Source organism: Pinus tabuliformis, chromosome 4_2, assembly GCF_031772625.1.
Source record: "Pinus tabuliformis cultivar Carrire ecotype Pingquan chromosome 4_2, CPIR1, whole genome shotgun sequence".
Taxonomy (NCBI): domain Eukaryota; kingdom Viridiplantae; phylum Streptophyta; class Pinopsida; order Pinales; family Pinaceae; genus Pinus; species Pinus tabuliformis.
The window spans coordinates 919,637,898-919,656,700 of NC_142304.1; the positions used below are offsets into that span (position 1 = coordinate 919,637,898).

The window sequence follows — 18,803 nt, forward strand, 5'->3', positions numbered from 1 at the left end:
AGTTGTCTTTATAAAATTTGTTTTTGAAATATAAATTAGTAAGTTTAAGTGACAATATCTTTTTTTCTCTTCCCATGTCATGTTTTATAAACCTTTGATTTATTTTATAAATACTTTATGAAGCTTTTTAGTGTATTTCCATTTTAATTTTTATGGAAGTTTTCAAACTTAAAAATAATAATTTTAAAATTATATATAATAATAATAATAATAATAATAAATGGAAAAAGTCTATTTTTAATTCTCTAATTCACATAATTATACAATTTTATTATTAAAACTACATTTTTTATTATTATCTAATTTATCAAACCATTAAACTTTTATATTTTATCAAACCATCAGATTAAAAAACCTGTTTAATACACAATTTTAACTTATACTTGATTATCTACATCATATTTTATAACATTTAAAAAGTTATTAATCTTATGAAATGACACCTTCTTTCACTTTCACATATCATGTGCTAAAAACCTTTGACTTCTACATTGCTGTTATATATACCATGTATATAATAATTAAAATTCTTATTATTTTAAGGTTATTGTTATCTATACTATATATAATAATTATAATTTTTACAACTTGTATTTGGATGTGATTTGATAATATTTATGTGATTTGGTAATAATATTATTGATGTGATTAATATAAAATATTAAATATGACAACTTTATATTTATATTTATATATAAATATAAACTAAGTACATTGACACACTAAAATCTCAATTCCTATTACAGCCAAAAACTCATACACTAAATCATATTTAGATTTTTATAATTATTATTTAAATTAATTAAATATAATTTTATATTATTATTATATTTTAAATATATAAATAAATTTAATAATTTAACTTTTTAAACATATTTAAATTATACAATTTTAATCATTAATGTCATAATTTATATATATATATATATATATATATATAACATTCCAAAAATACAAAAAAAAATATATTAAAACTATACGCATTTTCACTTAATGACCAAACAATTAATCCTTGTCGAATTCCATGGAATGATATGAAGAAGTGCTTCACATTTTGTCCTTCTAAGTAGTGGTCCCAACCCACTAATAATGTGGGAAGGTGTCTTGGATTCATTGAACATCATCCATATATGTGGCTCATAATCTTTAGAAAAATGTTTATTATCTTGGTTCAAGTCACAAAAGGAATTCAAGGCTCTTCCTTTTGATATCTTTTGGTCAATGTGGAGATGTCGAAACTCACATTTATTTGAACAGAAAGAGGTTAATGTTAGAGTTGCCATCTAAAGACATCAACATATTTCGCAAAAATTAGCTTGGTAAAGAAGCACACAAAAAAAGAGGCAGATAGTGTATAAGGACATTTGGAAGGATCTTCCCGCAAGTTTCTTCGATGGGGCATGCAAACAAAGGGACTGTGGATGTGGAGCCCATTTAGTGATTGAGCTAGGAAGATTTTACCACTTTTGGTGGGAGGGAGACAGACACACAAACAATAGGGTTGAAATTATTGCTTTGTGGGGGATTTTGTCACGTTCTAGATGTCTGGGGTTGGAGACAATACATATCTATGGAGATGTAGAAGACATAATAGATTGAGTTAAGGGGAGCTCTCTTTTCAGCCCGCCCATCCTATCTAATTGGATGAGCCGTATTAGGAACTTGATAGACTCCTTTCAAAACATTTCATATGGGCACATTTACAGGGAGCAAAACCAGACATCGAACCTCCTATCTAAGAGGGGCATCAGAAAGGAGATTGAGCAGTTATTTTTTGCTGCTTAGACATCGAACCTCCCATCAGAAAAGAGTTTGGGAAATTATTTTTTGCTAATTATGTCGAATATTGAAAGTATTTACTTCTCCAAAATCAATCTAGATTTTTTTATGTTATTTTGAAAAAGTCCAGTAACATTAAATAAAAAAACAATAATGTAACTCGGTTAATATAAAAAAAAAACACACATATCCGAAAATATTTGTATTCAATTTTATATACCTACACATATAATATTTTGTTTTGAACCAATCACAAGAAGAATATATAAAGTTTTATCTATGATCCTACTCGAGGAACAAAGAAAAACAAGATGGAAAGCATGTGCAAACATAAACATGACATATGTACTTTTTTTTATTTTAATGAAAAGACGATGATTTTTTCCCACCGAATCAACGCGGTTAGGAACGAGGTCACACTCACGGGTGACTATCACGGAGAAAGAGACCTCCGTGTTTTGGCGATGCATGGATCAAATCCAACACGTTACTGACAGAAAGCGACTATAGTCGTATTTTCTTCAATCTGCGAGAATCGAAAGAGAAGCAGGGTTTCATGCGATTCTCCGAATCACCTTGTATCTTCTCTGCATTCTCCACCAGCTTTAGATAAACTTTTTGGCTCTAAGCGCGTTTCTTTCTTCCCTGCTCTGCCTCTTTTTAATTTCCTCTTTTTAATTTCAAGACATGTCGAAGAAATCCTGCCAACGACCACAATAATTAGCCGTAATGTTGTAAGAATACCCGTTTTGGCGGCTATCTTTGGTGCCGGCCACTTTCCGGGCTGTGCTGATTTGTCCGCGAGCGTATTTAGCTATAGGAAGCTTCTGATACGGCGGCTTTAGAAATTGCTGGAAAAGAATCCACTCTCCGGTCTCAAAGGTCAGTCACGGAGGAAACTTAGTTTTACACGCAAAAACCTGTCCATATTTAAAGAATTCGCTAAAATTTGCTTTCCTGTTTTGGTAGTAGAGCAAAGTTTGGTTTACATCGCAAGAAGCAGTTGATATTTAAAGTAATTGCGAAAAGAAATCCCGTATTAGAGTGGGAGTCATTCTTCTGGGAGGTTAAAAAGTTTGCCAGACTGAATTCTCTTTAACTGTAATGATTGGGCTCTATATTTCCCGCATTTAAAAGCTTTACGAAAATATATACGTTTGATAAAGGATTTGGCAAAATTATAGAGTTGTGTAATTTAAATGATTTGTTTGGCTTGAAAAATTCGTCTGTGTAGGCCTTCCATGCCGTTCACGGCGTTAATTTTTTATGTGCATTACAAAACTTATGATATTTCAAGAGTCCGCTTGTTATCAGCAAGGGATTATATTTGTGTTGCTTCCGATCTCGTGCTGTCCTCTGTAAGTGAATTCTTGATGGTAAATTACATTAGAGAATAAGAGATGTTTGACTTTCAAAAGGATCTCATAAGACATTGAGCAAGAAATCCTAACAGGAGCTTTATTTTTTTCAGTAGAAAAAAACGCTTTCTTTTCATTAATAAAAAAGAGAGTACATTCACTGAGATTTTCCAAACAGAGTCATCAGTTCTCATGGATTTTTCTGTCTGTACCAATTAGTATGTTCTTATTATTCTCTACCTTACATCTGAGTCAAAAGGATATGTGTAATCACCACCTCCAGTTCTACAATAACATATAAAGCCATCAAAAGATTGATGGATCCAGCTTTCATAAGTGCGTCATAACATAAAAAGCCATTAAAAAAAAAGGTAAAAGATTCCCTATGTGGAGTTGATAGATCCAGCATTCATAAGTGCGTCCAGTACATAGCAGCGAAATAAAACTTACCTGGCTCTGAGTCGATATGTGCGTGAATGAAATGTTCTGAAAATTGTTTGCCAGAATTCTAATACACCTCATCCAGTTGGATAGTATAGGGGGCTGAAGAGAGTGAAATCTGTGACCTAGTCTATGATGCTCTTAGAATCTCCATGTATGAATATCTGCTCCATTCTCAGCTATTTGGCAAATATGAGGACACCCGAGAGAGCTATGATTTCAGCTCTACTGTTAGTTCCCTGTTCTCCCTTCCACCAGGAGTGATAGTAGGGCCCCGGCTCTAGAATAATGACAGCACCACATCCACACCTTCTCTGTTGGCTTGCCCCATCAAAAAATCCTCTGGGGTATATCCCCTTTATGTCCTTAATTTTCCTCTTATTGCATAGAACCTTCTTGGGCCCAATCTCTGCAAAGTATGAAATAGTTTTCAAAACCACCTTCCAAATCACTGGCATTTTGTGGTCAAATATCCAAGCATTCCTGCTGCGCCATATAGATCATATGACATAAAAGGGTAATGAGTGATGCTCTGTTCTGTTCTTGAACCATACATTGAAGCATGATCTCAGAGTAAGCTGTGGCCCCAAATGTTTTAGTTGTAGAAAATCCATTACCCCTGCCAATACCTCCAGAGCAAATGGAAAACCTAAAAAAAGATGGTCAATCTCCTCATTATGTTTCCTGCACATGGGGCAAATGTTAGGACATTGAAATCCCCTGCACTGCAGTTTATCACACGTGAGCACTCTATTATGAATGGCCAACCATCCAAGGTAAATGAGCTTTAGTGGAGTCTCCACCCCCATGCAGCTTGGAACCAAATTTTATAATCAAATTCTCTCTCGACCAAAGGGAGACTGTTGTAAATATCCTTAACCCTCGGTTGACCTTTCTTTGTTGCACCCTCCCAGTGCAATCTGTCTTCGCCCTCACCTATGTAAACCACTGCATCGTATAGCTTTGTAAGATAATCTTCCCATTCGATGGCCAAGTTGTCGTGCAGTCCAAGGTCAATAGCCTTCAGCCATGATTGTTGTGAGATGAAATGGTTATTTCTACAATTGATATGTGCAAAATATAGTATGCCCTTATCATGTAGGGTGTTAAGAAGATTAGCCAATAAGGAATGGTTATCATAAAAGCCGTTCAGTGCATCCCATCCAACCTTTGCCAATCTACCGTCCCCGAGTTCCCATCGCAGAAAACCCATCATCCAATGGCAATATTTTGTCATACCTCTCCAAATATAGGAGGATCCCGAGGTCCTCCTTGCCCCCTTCTTGGTCCAGATCATGAATGGCTGCCCATTCATATACTTGTCTCTGATAATGTGTCCCCAAATACCATTTTTTTATGTCGTCTATTACTGCTCAAACTAGCAGGGGACCTAAAGGGGATCCCTAAAGGGCAAATGCTAGGCCAAGGGCAACAAATGGAGACTTAGCCCACTGTCACCTCAGCTAAGGCTCCCTACTATTTACGGACTTTCACCGATGGGAGGAGACCTGGTATATTATGGAGTCACTAATGAAGGATAAATCAATGAGTGGATGTGGAGTGACCCAAATGATTCCCTTTCCAGAAGAGGTTGAAGGATAAAGCTTGCTTGCTTTCTAAGCAAGGTACAATGTCTTCTAGGAGAGGAATGAGAGGATTTGAGGGTTAGGTTTAGGGGATATGATTCGTGAAAGAATTTCCCAATCCCTAAAATCCTTATTGAAATTGGTATCTTGGATGGTTTTTGAAGAATTGTCTTTTCAAAGGAACGGGACCACACAGGACCAAGTGGACCCAGCCTAGGTTAGGAGGTGAGAGTTTAGCATCAATGATGTTCCAAACCTAGACAAGGTGGGGGAAAGGATCAAAGAACGTATATTCAATCAAAGGTGTTAAATTGATCCTATGAGGCACTAGTCTTGGGGAGGCTAGGGCAAAGTTTGATCTCGGAGCTAGGGCTTGGCTTTTCTCACAACTCCACCGTCGGAATGGCCTCAAATTTGGAGGAGGTCTTGAGGAGACACCAACATAGTAGAGGCTAAGAGGTCGAACTTTTGGAGGGAAAGTTTGTTGGAAAAATGATGCCCTAGGTGACCCAACTTGGCTAGACCTAGGAAAAGGTGAAAAGAAGTTGCTTTTAGGTGACCACCTTTTGGTAGATCAGTGCCTTAGTCTTGGGAGAATTGAGTCTATGATAAATATGAGTGAGGACCTTTGGTTCTTGGTCAAGGAGGCCTCAAGACTACTTCGCTAGCCTTCTAGGTCAAAGAAAAGCAATCTTGTAGCTTTTATACTTCGATGTAAAACAAGAATAACATTAAAAGCATGTACTTACATGTAATAGAACATATCAAAGCATCCACAATTTGACAATAGAGAAACTCCAAGATAAGATAAACTAAATCCACACATCAAAATTCATCCATAAAGCTCCAATTCATCCTCCAAGAAAAAGTGCGAAATTCTCAAGAGAGAGAAGAGATCCAATCCAAAGTGATGATGAGCAAATGAACTCATCTCACTTGTATTTATACACTAATGAGGAGTTCGAATTAGTCTCCTTGGCCTACATAAGCCCCAAAAATAAAATAATGTGCTAATAATCTAACTTTTGGTGACAAGCCCACCAAACTAGCTCACAAATGAAAGAATAAGCCTCTTAAGAGGTCAGATGATGAATAATACATGTCGTAGGGCCCTCCAAGAGGCTTGATGAGGTCCATGGGTGCCATAATGAAGAGTAGGACCCTCAAAAGTGATGGACAAAGGGTTGGCCCCCTGTTCTTCAAACAATAAACCTGTGGTGCTCCCAATGGGTGTGGGGGCACAATAATAACCTCATGGGTCTCGAAATGGGTCGAAGATGTCTGTAGGTCATCTGTAAGGGCTCTGATGATGGTTTAGGGGATGCCAAACCATCCTACAAGTCTTGGGCCAGCTGCCAAGTGCACGGTACATCTGTGGGGTCGACTGGGAAAAGTTGAACCAGGTGCATCTAATCCTCGTCCAATAAGAGTATCTCAAGCATCTCTGACCATCCTTGGGGATCCAAGGAATGCTGTCTATTGCTGTGAAGGTCCATGGCTCTCGACACACACCCTACGTGTGCCATTGTAGCCCTCTAGAGGATTAGGACCCCGTATAGGGAGACCAAATCCAAGATGAAGACCATCTGCAATCATGCATAAGATCCAATGCGTCCCCTAGCCTTCTAGTACAACAAGTCATTAGAGAAATTGAGTAAATGAGCTTACCAATCCTGGACCACAAGTGGGGACTTCATAATGACCTGCCCTTACATATGTTAGAAAATCAGAAAGGCAGGAATATTTTCTTATTTTTGATAATTACTTGCGATGTTTCTTTTTATTACGATTCTTTATATCTTATTTCTCTTAGTTCATCAAGCAATTACCAAAGTAGCAACACATACAATAAATACCAGATGTAGGCATAGTGCCAAGGAAAAATCCCCCCTCGAGGGGAAAACCTAGTCAAGAAATTCTTCCTTTCAATAGATTCTTTGTGACTCTTCACCCTAGACCAAGACAAGACCTTCCCTCCACACCAAGTCTGCCTCACAAAATTTCGAGCCCTTTCCAGCGACTTTGACTAGGCAGCAGGTTCTGACAACTGGCAGCTTCCGGCAACAACGAAACTTGGAAGATTTTGATCGCCCAATCCAGGACACGAAACAGAGAGAGAGAGGCACCAAAATTTCGATTTTTCCTTTCTCCTAAGACTTCCCCAAGCTTGCATTCACTTCGGCTTCCCAACAATAGACTTCGCACTTCTTCCTAGCTACAAGAGAATTTCACACTTCTTCCGAGCTACAAGAGATATCGAACTTGTGTGTGAGAATGATGATCCAAATGAATTCGATGAGCTTGCATTTATAGGTTCCATGTGAGGTCAAATAGGGTCCTTAGGCCGACTTGATCTTCTTCTAGGCTGACATGGTGTGGAGGTCAATACTCAACCTTTTTACATGATTCAAAAGCCCAAGAAGGGTCTCTTTAAAAGTACAATGACTCTATTGACTCAAAATAAATCCTAGAAGTCGTCAATGGGGACTTTGACCTAAAACATGGTGACTCAAGCATGAAACCCATGCTTTAATAAGTCGCAATAATATTAATAAAAATTCTTTTCTTTATTCTTTTGACAAGTACATTACATGATGACTCAAGTACATTAATGAAGACTGAACTTAGTTACATTTTCCAACACCATAATGGGCTTCGGGATGTGCCAACGTCTCCTAAACTCCAAATGGGTTTAACCGAGTATCCTATTAGGTGGTTTCTACTTCTAAAGGGGATAATATATTCAAGGTACATCCTTCAAAAGGTGGTGGCATGTGATAGATAGGTGGATGAAGTAGGGGATGAGAAGGGGAAGCCCTGGGCCACATGCTGGGGTACAAGGGTAGCTAATAAAAGGGAAGCTCACGCTTAGGTTTATAATGTCTAGGAGGGAGCAATCGTGGTACATGAGGTGCCCCGACCTTGATTTTTCCACCCTTCTTTATATGCCTTTTGCCTTTTTATGATTTTCTTTGATTAACTGCTCGGGGTTCAGGGGATAAGAGCATGATGCATAAGATATAGTAGTGAATACCCCCCTTTAATGGTAGGGTGTTTCATTGCCCACCAGGGGTTGGGACAATTATGGGTTCCTATATGATGAGGGTGGTTCATAGAACCTATAGGAATGAGGGTGATGGCCATGATGATGGGGTAGAGCTCATGTATTGGCTTTTGCCCACATGCTAAATGTATTTGTCCCGACCATCTTTTGCATTTTGTGGTACATTTTCCTGTTGAATGTGGCCAAATATACTTTTATCTTTCTTTTTAGCTGCATCAACCTTCGGAGCATCATTCCACTCCTGAACCAAGGTGAGGGCAAGGGGAAGGGGCGAGCTAACCCTATGTGGACTTAGTGGAGGAATGTGGACCCGGGTAGGAGAAATGATGAATGGGGTAATAATGAGTGGAAAAGAGGTAATATAAGCGGATAAGGGAGCGGGACCATGCAACCAAAATCGGGGTTTCCTGTGAAATACCATACTTAAAGCCAAATGGTTAGTAAAAGAGATCCCACAGGACTAGTATTCGAGGTTAATATCCAAAAGGGGTCTAGGGGACAGGAGCACAGACCTAGCCCATTCTTTTTGCCGAATCCCTGCATTAATCCATGCTCAGAAGTGTCCATGATAAGCAAACTACAATACTCAATTACCAAATGACAAGGCATACCTTTAGGTTCGGGAGGTCCACCTTCAAACATATGATCATGGTAGATGGGCGAGTGACCACATCGCTGGCTCAGGTGGCGGAGAAATGGCACAATGAGCTAGCTGGTGGCTACAAGGGGCTGCTGTTTGCCGACTAAGGACCATCTTGGAGAAATTTTGTATCCTAGGGATATCACCCACAAAATGGTGGGTAACATCTGGCTCCAACTGGGACGTAATCTCTCGAAGAAGTGGGCGAAGCTAGTCGAATGGGAGGTCACGAGAAATCCAACAATCCCTTGTTTACCGTAGACCTGTCACTTGCACATATGATAAATGAAAAACATGGGGAAGCATGCTTTCGCGTTGTCTCATGATTGTACATGCTATATGTTAGGCCATAAAATCAACAAAAAATAAAATATGCAAGTATGCATCTATCGACAATGAGAAATATCATGTGCCGTTAATTATAATGTGGAAATGAGCATGCGATGCATCCTACCCTAACATGCATAGGACGAAGCTATTATTAAGTGTAATCATAAAGCCAATTTAATCCACATATCATCAAGTCAATATAAATATGCCCACCTATATGATTACTCATGTAGCAAGTCCCAAAGTGAATGCAAACCCAAATACATTGAGGATGCTGTGGGTGGGAGGTGGGAAAATATGATGCCCACATATGTATGATTATGTGAGAAGAGGCAAGAAAAGGACGTAATCTAGTCCATGAGATATTCTCTTGCAACCAAAATATAAAGATGTCAACAACCAAGCTCATAAACTTTTGATGGATGGTGACCTCCGACATATCACTTCCACCATTGTCCTTACTATTTACGTCATGGTTTATGGCCTTCATCGGGTTATAATTAGCAAAAAAGGGAGGCTGACGAGATGGAGAAACACAAGTAGGTTGCACATGATGATTACACTGGAGAGGGGAGACTATGGAGTGATCAAAACCCTGAGGGTGCGTCCAAGGAGGAAAAGTATAATCAATGATGGGCTTTTCCTTGACACTATACTCGGGAGGGGGAAAGGGCTCACAGTTACTTGAGATCATATGACCAGGGGTGAGGGAATCACTTGATGAAGACCCAAGATGATGACCAATAGGAAAAAAGGAGAAAGAAGTATTGTATTCAACGGGTTTTGCTTTCCCAAAATCATAATCTAAAGGCTCAAGTGATTTGAACATAGAATCATACTTAGGAGAAGTGGGAGCCTTATCAATTTCCTTAGTATCAAAGATTGGGTCTCTCCTAAAAGGAAAATTGATCACTTCCAACTGCCCCTCTTTATGCAAAGGCAAATGAAGATTCTCCTTCCCAAGGGTATCAATGGGTATGTCATCATAAATAGTACTCGAGGGGAAGGGAAGAGCAATCTCATCCTCACCCTCCTTGTCGGTGTCGTAAATGGGAGCACAATCAAATTGAGGACTAGCAATTTCCCATTTCTCCTTTTCAATGTGAAAATAATCTTTAATGTCATCTTCTAAGGGGCTAATGGTATCATATTTCTCAGGGTTTTCAAAATAGGATTCATCGGGAGTAATATCCTTGAGAAAGGTAAGGTTGGTCTCAATTTCACTTTCCATAAACTCATCCTTCTGAACAAGTGTCCTCAAAATCATCATTTCATCATGTGCACCCAAGGAGAACTCGTCTTCTTGCTCATTACTTGGATTCTTAATGTTTTGATGATGCTCGATGAAGGCTTCCTCTTGGATGCTTAATGTAGGGTGTACTTGAAAATGTCTAAGAAAGCCATCAACGAACTCTTCAATAGATGAGATACTCCTAGGTTCATGATCATGCAGCCATGAGTTATGACCATCGAGAGATCCCATGAACAATAACATAAGGACATCTTGGTGAACAACCTTCTCTCTTGAAGCATGTGCATTAAATCTTTCTACGTGGTCAATTGCAGAGAGTGGATCACCATCAAACACGGGCACCCCATGTACCATCCTTCCTGCGACATGATTAGGATGCCCAGGGATGCTAGTAATGTCCAAAGTGGGAAATTTATCAAAGAAAGACAACCTATTTGAGGTATACATGAAAAATATGTAGGAGTCGCTAGGGTGAAATTAAAGATGCCTAGAAAAATGCTTGCTTCACCCTACAAGCATCGACCTTAAAGTTCAATGAAGAACTAGGACTTCGTTCTTCCAATGGAGTGGCTAATAATGAAATGTCAATATGTCGTATGGGGAACAAACCACACGCCTTATGTCCACGACAACGACGCCAAAATGTTACCACTCAAACTAGCAGGAGACCTAAAGGGGATCCCTAAAGGGAAAACGCTAGGCCAAGGGCAACAAATGGAGACTTAGCCCACTGTCACCTCAACTAAGGCTCGCTACTATTTACGGACTTTCACTGATGGGAGGAGATCCTGTATATTATGGAGTCACTAATGAAGGATAAACCAATGAGTGGATGTGGAGTGATCCAAATGATTCCCCTCCCAGAAGAGGTTGAACAATAGAGCTTGCTTGCTTTCTAAGCAAGGTACAATGTCTTCTAGGAGAGGAATGAGAGGATTTGAGGGTTAGGTTTAGGGGATATGAGTCGTGAAAGAATTTCCCAATCCCTAAAATCCTTAGTGAAATTGGTATCTCGAATGGTTCTTGAAGAATTGTCTTTTCAAATGGGGACATTTATCCAAAAACAACTGTGTAGATGTGTTATATCTCTTTCTTCCTCAGTTTCTTGTTTCTGCTTATAATTTAAATGGTATAGGCTGCAGTGTATTAGTTTCGATATTTACTGTAGGAAACAATAAGTAACTTGATTAAGAAATTAACAAGTAGGAGAAAGTTAATCAGTTGCTGGAATAGAAATTTGGGCATCCAAATTTTCACATGGTATCAGAGTTGCAGGTGAAACAAGAGAACAATGTCGGAAGAGCTCAGCACTGAAGAAAGAAGGGAAGTCGAAAGTGTTGCATAGGCAGCAAATCGAATCCCCAAAGAGATTGCGCTGATCAAGCAAGGAGGGCTAGATTTTCATGGTAAATCTCTCTCTAGTGAGTCGACAGAGAGGTAGGATTTCCAAATCGAAATCTGTTAGCGACGGAGAGAGCAACGCAACAGAAGCTTCAACAAAGAAGGGTTTCTGTGGGACGCAGTTTTCCATAGGCAGTTGCTGGGCAGAAAGACGTCAAAGGGAAGAGAGAGACACAGTTGAGGGAGTTCTTCCTCAGAGGACCTCCAGCCAAGGAGTCTGAATTCTCACTTGTTGAGCAGCAATAGAGGGGCAAATCTACAAGCTCCAGTAGGGAGTGCGTAGGCCAGTCTAGTGCTGCGTAGAGGAGAGAGGAGGCTATTCGACTTTTTCGTTTGGAAGGGATGGCAGCCAGTGGACTGAGAGATCATGATAGGTTGGATGTTGCATCCAACTATTTGATCTGGAAGGCAAGGATGTCGTGCCTTCTAGATGAGAATTTTCTTAAAGTCTACGTCGACAACGTGGTAGCTGAGCCCGCGGATCCAGATCCACTCAAGAAGTACAAGGGAGAAATCGTGAAGACAAAGAGAATGATCCTCGACGGAGTAAAGGATCATATAGTTTGTCACATCACTGGCAGAAACACTGCCAAGGAGATGTGGGATGCATTGTTGACGCCGTGCGGCCGTATCAAGGATCTTTTGAGTAGCGAAAGATGTACTTAGAGTAGAAGATGAGATCTATGCAGATGCAGAAGGGGGAACACATTGATTCGTTCCTCTCTAAGCTTTAGGAGACCCGAGATGAGTTGGTAGCTGTGGGGTCAACACCTCAAGGTTTCGAGATGGTAAGACTGGCCCTAAATTTAGTATCTGAGGAGTGGCAAGACTTTGTCCAGAGTATCCTGGGCAGGGCGACTTTGCCAAATTGGGATGAAATGTGGGCAACTCTTAAGCAAGAGGAGCTAAGGAGTGACTTGGTCAAGTGTAAACTTGATGGAAGCGGCAACATTGGGTCGAAGCCCAAGGAGGAGGAAGAGAATGCAACCTTCGCATCCAAGGGGCAGCAGGAGCAACGAAAGAAGAAGAAAGATGTTTCGAAGTTCAAATGCTTCAACTATCGTGAATTCGTTCCCTACGCAACACAATGTCCTCTCAAGAAGAAGGACAAATATGAGAAGCATGATCCGAAGGTTGTAGCCACGAAGATCGAGGAGGAGGAGTTCGCCATGACAGCACAAGCATCTCTAGGAGGGAGATGGGGTGATCTAGAGCTGTGTTGATTTGTGGTAGCATCGGATGTTCTCTAGCCACGAAATTTGGTGGAGAGGTTGGGGCACATGAGATCTCCAATACCCAGAAAGGGTTTGGGCAGATTCTAAACAGTTTAGGAGATATTAAAATAATTAATATTTTTAATGGAATCCCTAAGTCTAAACTTAGGGAAATTAAAATATTAATGTGGATTAATATAAAACTGTGTTAGAATGGTCCAAAAGACATGGGTCAAGCCAGATCTAATCTTAGCCGTTGATTAGGGACTTAATTTCGACCGTTGATATGTCAACGAGAAAAGTATAAGAGGAGGCTTGAGGGTCACTTGGAGAGCACACTAGATGATCAGTCATTCTATTCTCTAGAGCGGGGTTTGCTAAGAGAGATAGAATCAGTGATCGGAGTTGTAGCTGAGGGGCAGTGAATACAGAGAGACAAAAAGGCAGAGATAGTGCTGGGAGATCAGCGCAGGAGCTAGAGAGAGTGACGCAGTAGTAGCCAGGGATCACACAGGGCCACACAGAGGCAGCCAGGAGCTGCGCAGTGCTTCAGAGAGGCCAGCGTTGTTGACGCAAAGGGCCAGAAGGCTGACGTAGGGCCAGCGCTGGGCAGAGAGAGGTTGACACTATCCAGAAAGGCAGACGCTGGGGTTTTTGGGGCAGATTGGAGCTGAGGAGCTGCCGGAAGGTTTATCCGGGGTTTCAGCGGGGAGATTTGTCTCAGATTGAGAGGTACTACTTCCAAGGAAATTCTTTGTTGGGTAAGCCGGATTTGGCACCCCGATTGTACTCTGAAATTGCTTAATAAGAAAACCCTTAGATAACTGCACCAGTTTTCCCGCATTGGGTTTTTCTGGGGACATTGGTCCAAAAATAACAGTGTCATTTTGTGTGCTTGTTTCTGTTTCCTTTAGTTGATTATCTGTAATATGTTGAGCATGCACTAGTGTTTATTTTCAGTATTTACATTGTAAATAACTTGTTAAGTAACGGAAGAAGTAGGTAGGAGTAAATCAGTAAAGTGCATGGAGGGTTTCTAACTGGTAGACTTAGAAACTTCAACATGGTATCAGAGCGTGGTTGCAGATCACAGGAGAACTGAGGACATCAGCGGAGCGAAGCAATAGCATCAAAAAAAAACTGTCCCGAGTGGCAGAAGCTGTTTCTAGCAGAGCAACAACAAGGGAAGGGTGATGCAGTGCCTGCGTCATCAAGGGTGAGCCAGGAAGAGGCAGTGCAGAGGCTAAGGGAGGCAAAGGGAGACTCATGCAGAGCCACGCAGAAGCTAGGAGGGCTGACGTAGTTGGCTGAGGAGGCCGGGTTGCTGGTGCCAAGATTGCGCAGAGCCTAGGAGCTCTCACCTTCAGGTTGCTGGGGTTTAGGAGGTTGTGGGAAAGTTGCAGAGTGGAGCTGGTGAGGTACTGTAGTCAGAACAATACCTGACAGGGCAAGGCCAAGAGGAGGGAGTTGCTACCGAGGGTTTCTAGCCGAGAAATCCGGATCAATGGTGCGGTTGCACAGACGATCAGAGTAGGGGGCATCTTGACATCGGCAGAAGGATTTCCAGGAGGGAAATCGAGACTCAAAGGGAGTCATATCAAGAACTTCCAGGAGGGAAGTAGAAGAGCGTCATGGCATTACACAGAGTAAGAGACCGGGACAGACTAGATGAAGTGTTAAACTTCGCAGTCTGGAAGGCTAGAATCTTATCTGTACTTGACAGAAATCGTGTCAAGCACTTTGCCTTGAAGACGATAACTATCCCAGTCGACCTAGCTAAGAACAACAAGTACGAGGAGGCAATGGCGAGGGCCAAGAGCATCATCCTTGACGGGGTCAAGGACCATGTAGTACCACACATTGCCGAGAAGGAAACAACAAATGAGATGTGGGAGGCCCTAAAGAAATTGTACCAACATACTTCTGTGCAGAGAAGGATGTTACTAGAAAATCAGCTGAGGTCATATCAGATGAAGAAGGGAGAACCGATTGACACCTTCCTTGGAGGACTAAATGAGATCCGAGATTAGTTGACTTCCATAGAAGCCACGTCGGATCAAGAATTGATGGTGAGGACAACCCTGAATGCAGTCTCAGAACACTGGGAGGTATTTGTCCAAAGTATACTGGGCAGAGGGACACTTCCACCTTGGGATGAGATGTGGGTGCCTCTTTGCCAAGAAGAGATCAGACGACAGACAAAGGCAGGAAGCAACAGTAAGGGGATCAAAGTCAAAAAGGAAGAGGAGGAAGATGTTGCCCTAACATTTGAGGGAAAGCAAGAAAAGTGGAAGAAGAAGGATCTCTCCAAGATCAAGTGCTTCCATTGTGGGGAGCTGGGTCATTATGCGATCCAGTGTCCAAAGAAGAAGAGTAAGGGAGAGTCTTTCGAGACTAAGGCAATGCCAGCAAGGGCAGAGAAGGAAGTGGAGACAAACAATGACTGTGCCATGAGTGCACATGCACCACTTGAGCGGAAGTGGGGAGACATCGAGTTGTAGTCAGGCAGACTGCAGGTGATGAGGGGCAGGATCCTCGAGGTACCTAGCCTCTTGGATTAGACTTTGCTATGGGAGCCCCGAAGAGGAGTTGCAGGATTGGCTGATGTGGGTAGAGACGGATGCGGATGAAGCGACAAAGAGAGCTACAGTGTAGGAGTCCCGAGGCAGCGCGAGGCTAGCAGGCTACAACAGAGCGAGAGGCACGGAGAGTGTTGCACTAGTGCAGGATGGCACAGAGAGGTGTGCAATGGTGCGAGACGTAGGGAGTTGTTGCAGCAACGCAGAGGTCAGAGAGGGAGCACTTGTCAGCGATAGAGGGAGCTTCAACATCTGGAGGGTCTCTAGCCCAACAAAGAGGTTAGAGTTGGGAGATCAGCTACTTACTTCTCAGTAATAGAGTTGCAGTGCAGCAGTGGGCAGCACGATGCAACATGATGAGAGGAGTTGCAGTGCGGATGCAGTGTTGGGAGAAAGGACCAACAACAGCATGGATGCAGAGGGAGCTGTCGTACAGATGCAGCAGTGGCAGTGGTAGAACCATGGGCAACAGTATAGGATACAACAATGCAGAGGATGGTGGGCAGCAGGCCTAGCATCAACATAAGGACCGATGCCGGATGATCAGAGTAATACTCAGTGAGGAGTATTGCTAGAGCACAATCCTCGCTAAGAGGGAGTGTTGATTTGTGGTAGCATCAGATGTGCTCTAGCCACGAAATTTGGTGGAGAGGTTGGGGCACATGAGATCTCCAATACCTAGAAAGGGTTTGGGCAGATTCTAAACAGTTCAGGAGATATTAAAATAATTAATATTTTTAATGGAGTCCCTAAGTCTAAACTTAGGGAAATTAAAATATTAATGTGGATTAATATAAAACTGTGTTAGAATGGTCCAAAAGACATGGATCAAGCCAGATCTAATCTTAGCCGTTGATTAGGGACTTAATCTCGGCCGTTGATATGTCAACGAGAAAAGTATAAAAGGAGGCTTAAGGGCCACTTGGAGCGCACACCAGATGATCAGTCATTCTATTCTTTAGAGCGGGGTTTGCTAAGAGAGATAGAATCAGTGATCGGAGTTGCAACTGAGGGGTAGTGAGTATAGAGAGACAGAGAAGCAGGGATAGTGCCGGGAGATCAACGCAGGAGCCAGAGAGAGTGACATAGTTGTAGCCAGCGCTCACGCAGGGGCAGCCAGGAGCTGCGCAGTGCTTCAGAGAGGCCAGCGTTGTTGACGCAGAGGGCCAGAAGGTTGACGCAGGGCCTCCTGAGCTTGATGCAGGCCCATTCAGGGTGACGCAGGGCCAGCGCTGGGCAGAGAGAGGCTGATGCAATCCAGAAAGGTAGACGTGGGGGTTTCTGGGGTAGATTGGAGCTGTTGGAAGGTTTATCTGGGGTTTCAGCCGGGACATTTGTCTCAGACTGAGAGGTATTACTGCCAAGGAAATTCTTTGTTGGGTAAGCCAGATTTGGCACCCAGATTGTACTCTGAAATTGCTTAATAAGAAAACCCTTAGATAGCTGCACCGGTTTTCCCGCATTGGGTTTTTCCGGGGACATTGGTCCAAAAATAACAGTGTCATTTTGTGTGCTTGTTTCTGTTTCCTTCAGTTGATGATCTGTAATATGTTGAGCATGCACTAGTGTTTATTTTCAGTATTTACATTGTAAATAACTTGTTAAGTAACGGAACAAGTAGGTAGGAATAAATCAGTAAAGTGCATGGAGGGTTTCTAACTGGTAGACTTAGAAACTTCAACAAGCTGTAGTTGATAGGACTGCAGATGGGCAGGATCCTTGAGGAGCCCATGATCCGGATCTTGGGGGGAGGCCCTCAAGATCTAAAAGATTGAAATGGATCTTGGGGGAAGGCCCCCAAGATCTGAAGAATTGCAATTCTAAAAGGAAAATGACAGAACACACAGTAAATAAAAACACAAAGAAACTTTTTATTAAAACCGATAATAACTATAAAGGCTACATTGTGGTGGACAATCTGTCCTTTTACAAAATGTGACTTGTTAGTTATAGTATTTTTCAGTTACAATACCATGGGTCAATTCTATGGGTGAATGAATACCATGGGTGGATGCCACAATACCACAGGTCAATTCCATGGGTGAATGAATACCATGGGTGGATGTCACAATACCACAGGTCAATACCATGGGTAAATGAATACCATGGGTGGATGTCACTTACAATACCATGGGTGGATGCCACTTACAATACCATGGGTGGATGCCACTTACAATACCATGGGTAAATTCCATGGGTGGATGAATAACATGGGTGGATGAATACCATGGGTTGATGCCATTTTCCATTCGGATCATTCCTCCCTCCTTAAGAAGCAATGGTCCCCATTGTGTGAAGTCCCCTCCTGCGAAGCCTTTGTTGAATATGAAGACCCACTGAAGAGAAGGATTTTTATGTGGTTAACCCATAACCATGATGAACGAAGATCTGAGGATAGAGATACTCTGTAATGCTTGTGACCAACTGTGACACTGACAATGTGCGGCCTAGCAAATGGACTTCAATGAAGTGTGGGTTTGTGGATGACCCATAACCATGACGAACGAAGATCCGAGGATAGAGATACCCTGTAATGCTTGTGACCCACTGTGATACTGACAATGTGCGGCCTAGCAAATGGACTTCGATGAAGTGTGGGTTTGTGGATGAACCACAACCATGACAAACGAAGATCCGAGGATAGAGATACCCTGTAATGCTTGCGACCAACTGTGATACTAACAGTGTGCAGCCTAGCAAATGGACTTCGATGACAAGGATTTTGTGCAGTTGACCCATAATTGTGATGTTGATTGTTGATGAAGTAGCAGGTGCCTACATAGCTTGGGATATGAGGGAAAGTCTCCAAATAACCCAAGCTGAATGTTGCTATGCTGAAATTGATGAATGTGAAGTAGGTGCCTACTAAAGTGGGGTGGGAGGGCACGTCTCCAACGGGAACCCACTTCGAATGCTGCTCCAGAATTAAAATGGACATAACTCGGTCAATATAACTCAAAATATTTATTATAACTTGTTTTTGGAAGCAGAATGACCATTATGCATCTTTCCATGTGTTGGAAATTCTTATCTTGACACTCTGGAATGTCAGATTTGCGCTGCAACTATTGTGTCGTCACAAAAGTTCTGAAAAAAATAGTTGATTTTAAATCAATGATATCTCCCACATCCGAACTCTGATTCGACCCATTTTTTTTG

General features: G+C 41.7%; 1 protein-coding gene across 2 annotated transcripts in view; it reads left to right on the forward strand.

Moving 5' to 3' along the window:
• The first annotated feature begins 2,226 nt into the window (after positions 1-2,226).
• LOC149172672 (E3 ubiquitin-protein ligase RGLG5-like) overlaps positions 2,227-18,803 on the forward strand; it is a 250,599-nt gene continuing 234,022 nt past the window's right edge. The window contains exons 1-2 of one of the 2 annotated variants that reach the window (XM_089424403.1): positions 2,227-2,661; positions 3,014-3,137. The gene's annotated coding sequence lies outside the window, so the exon portion shown is untranslated. The remainder of the gene's footprint in view (positions 2,662-3,013; positions 3,138-18,803) is intronic. The other variant, XM_089424402.1, reaches the window with a different exon arrangement.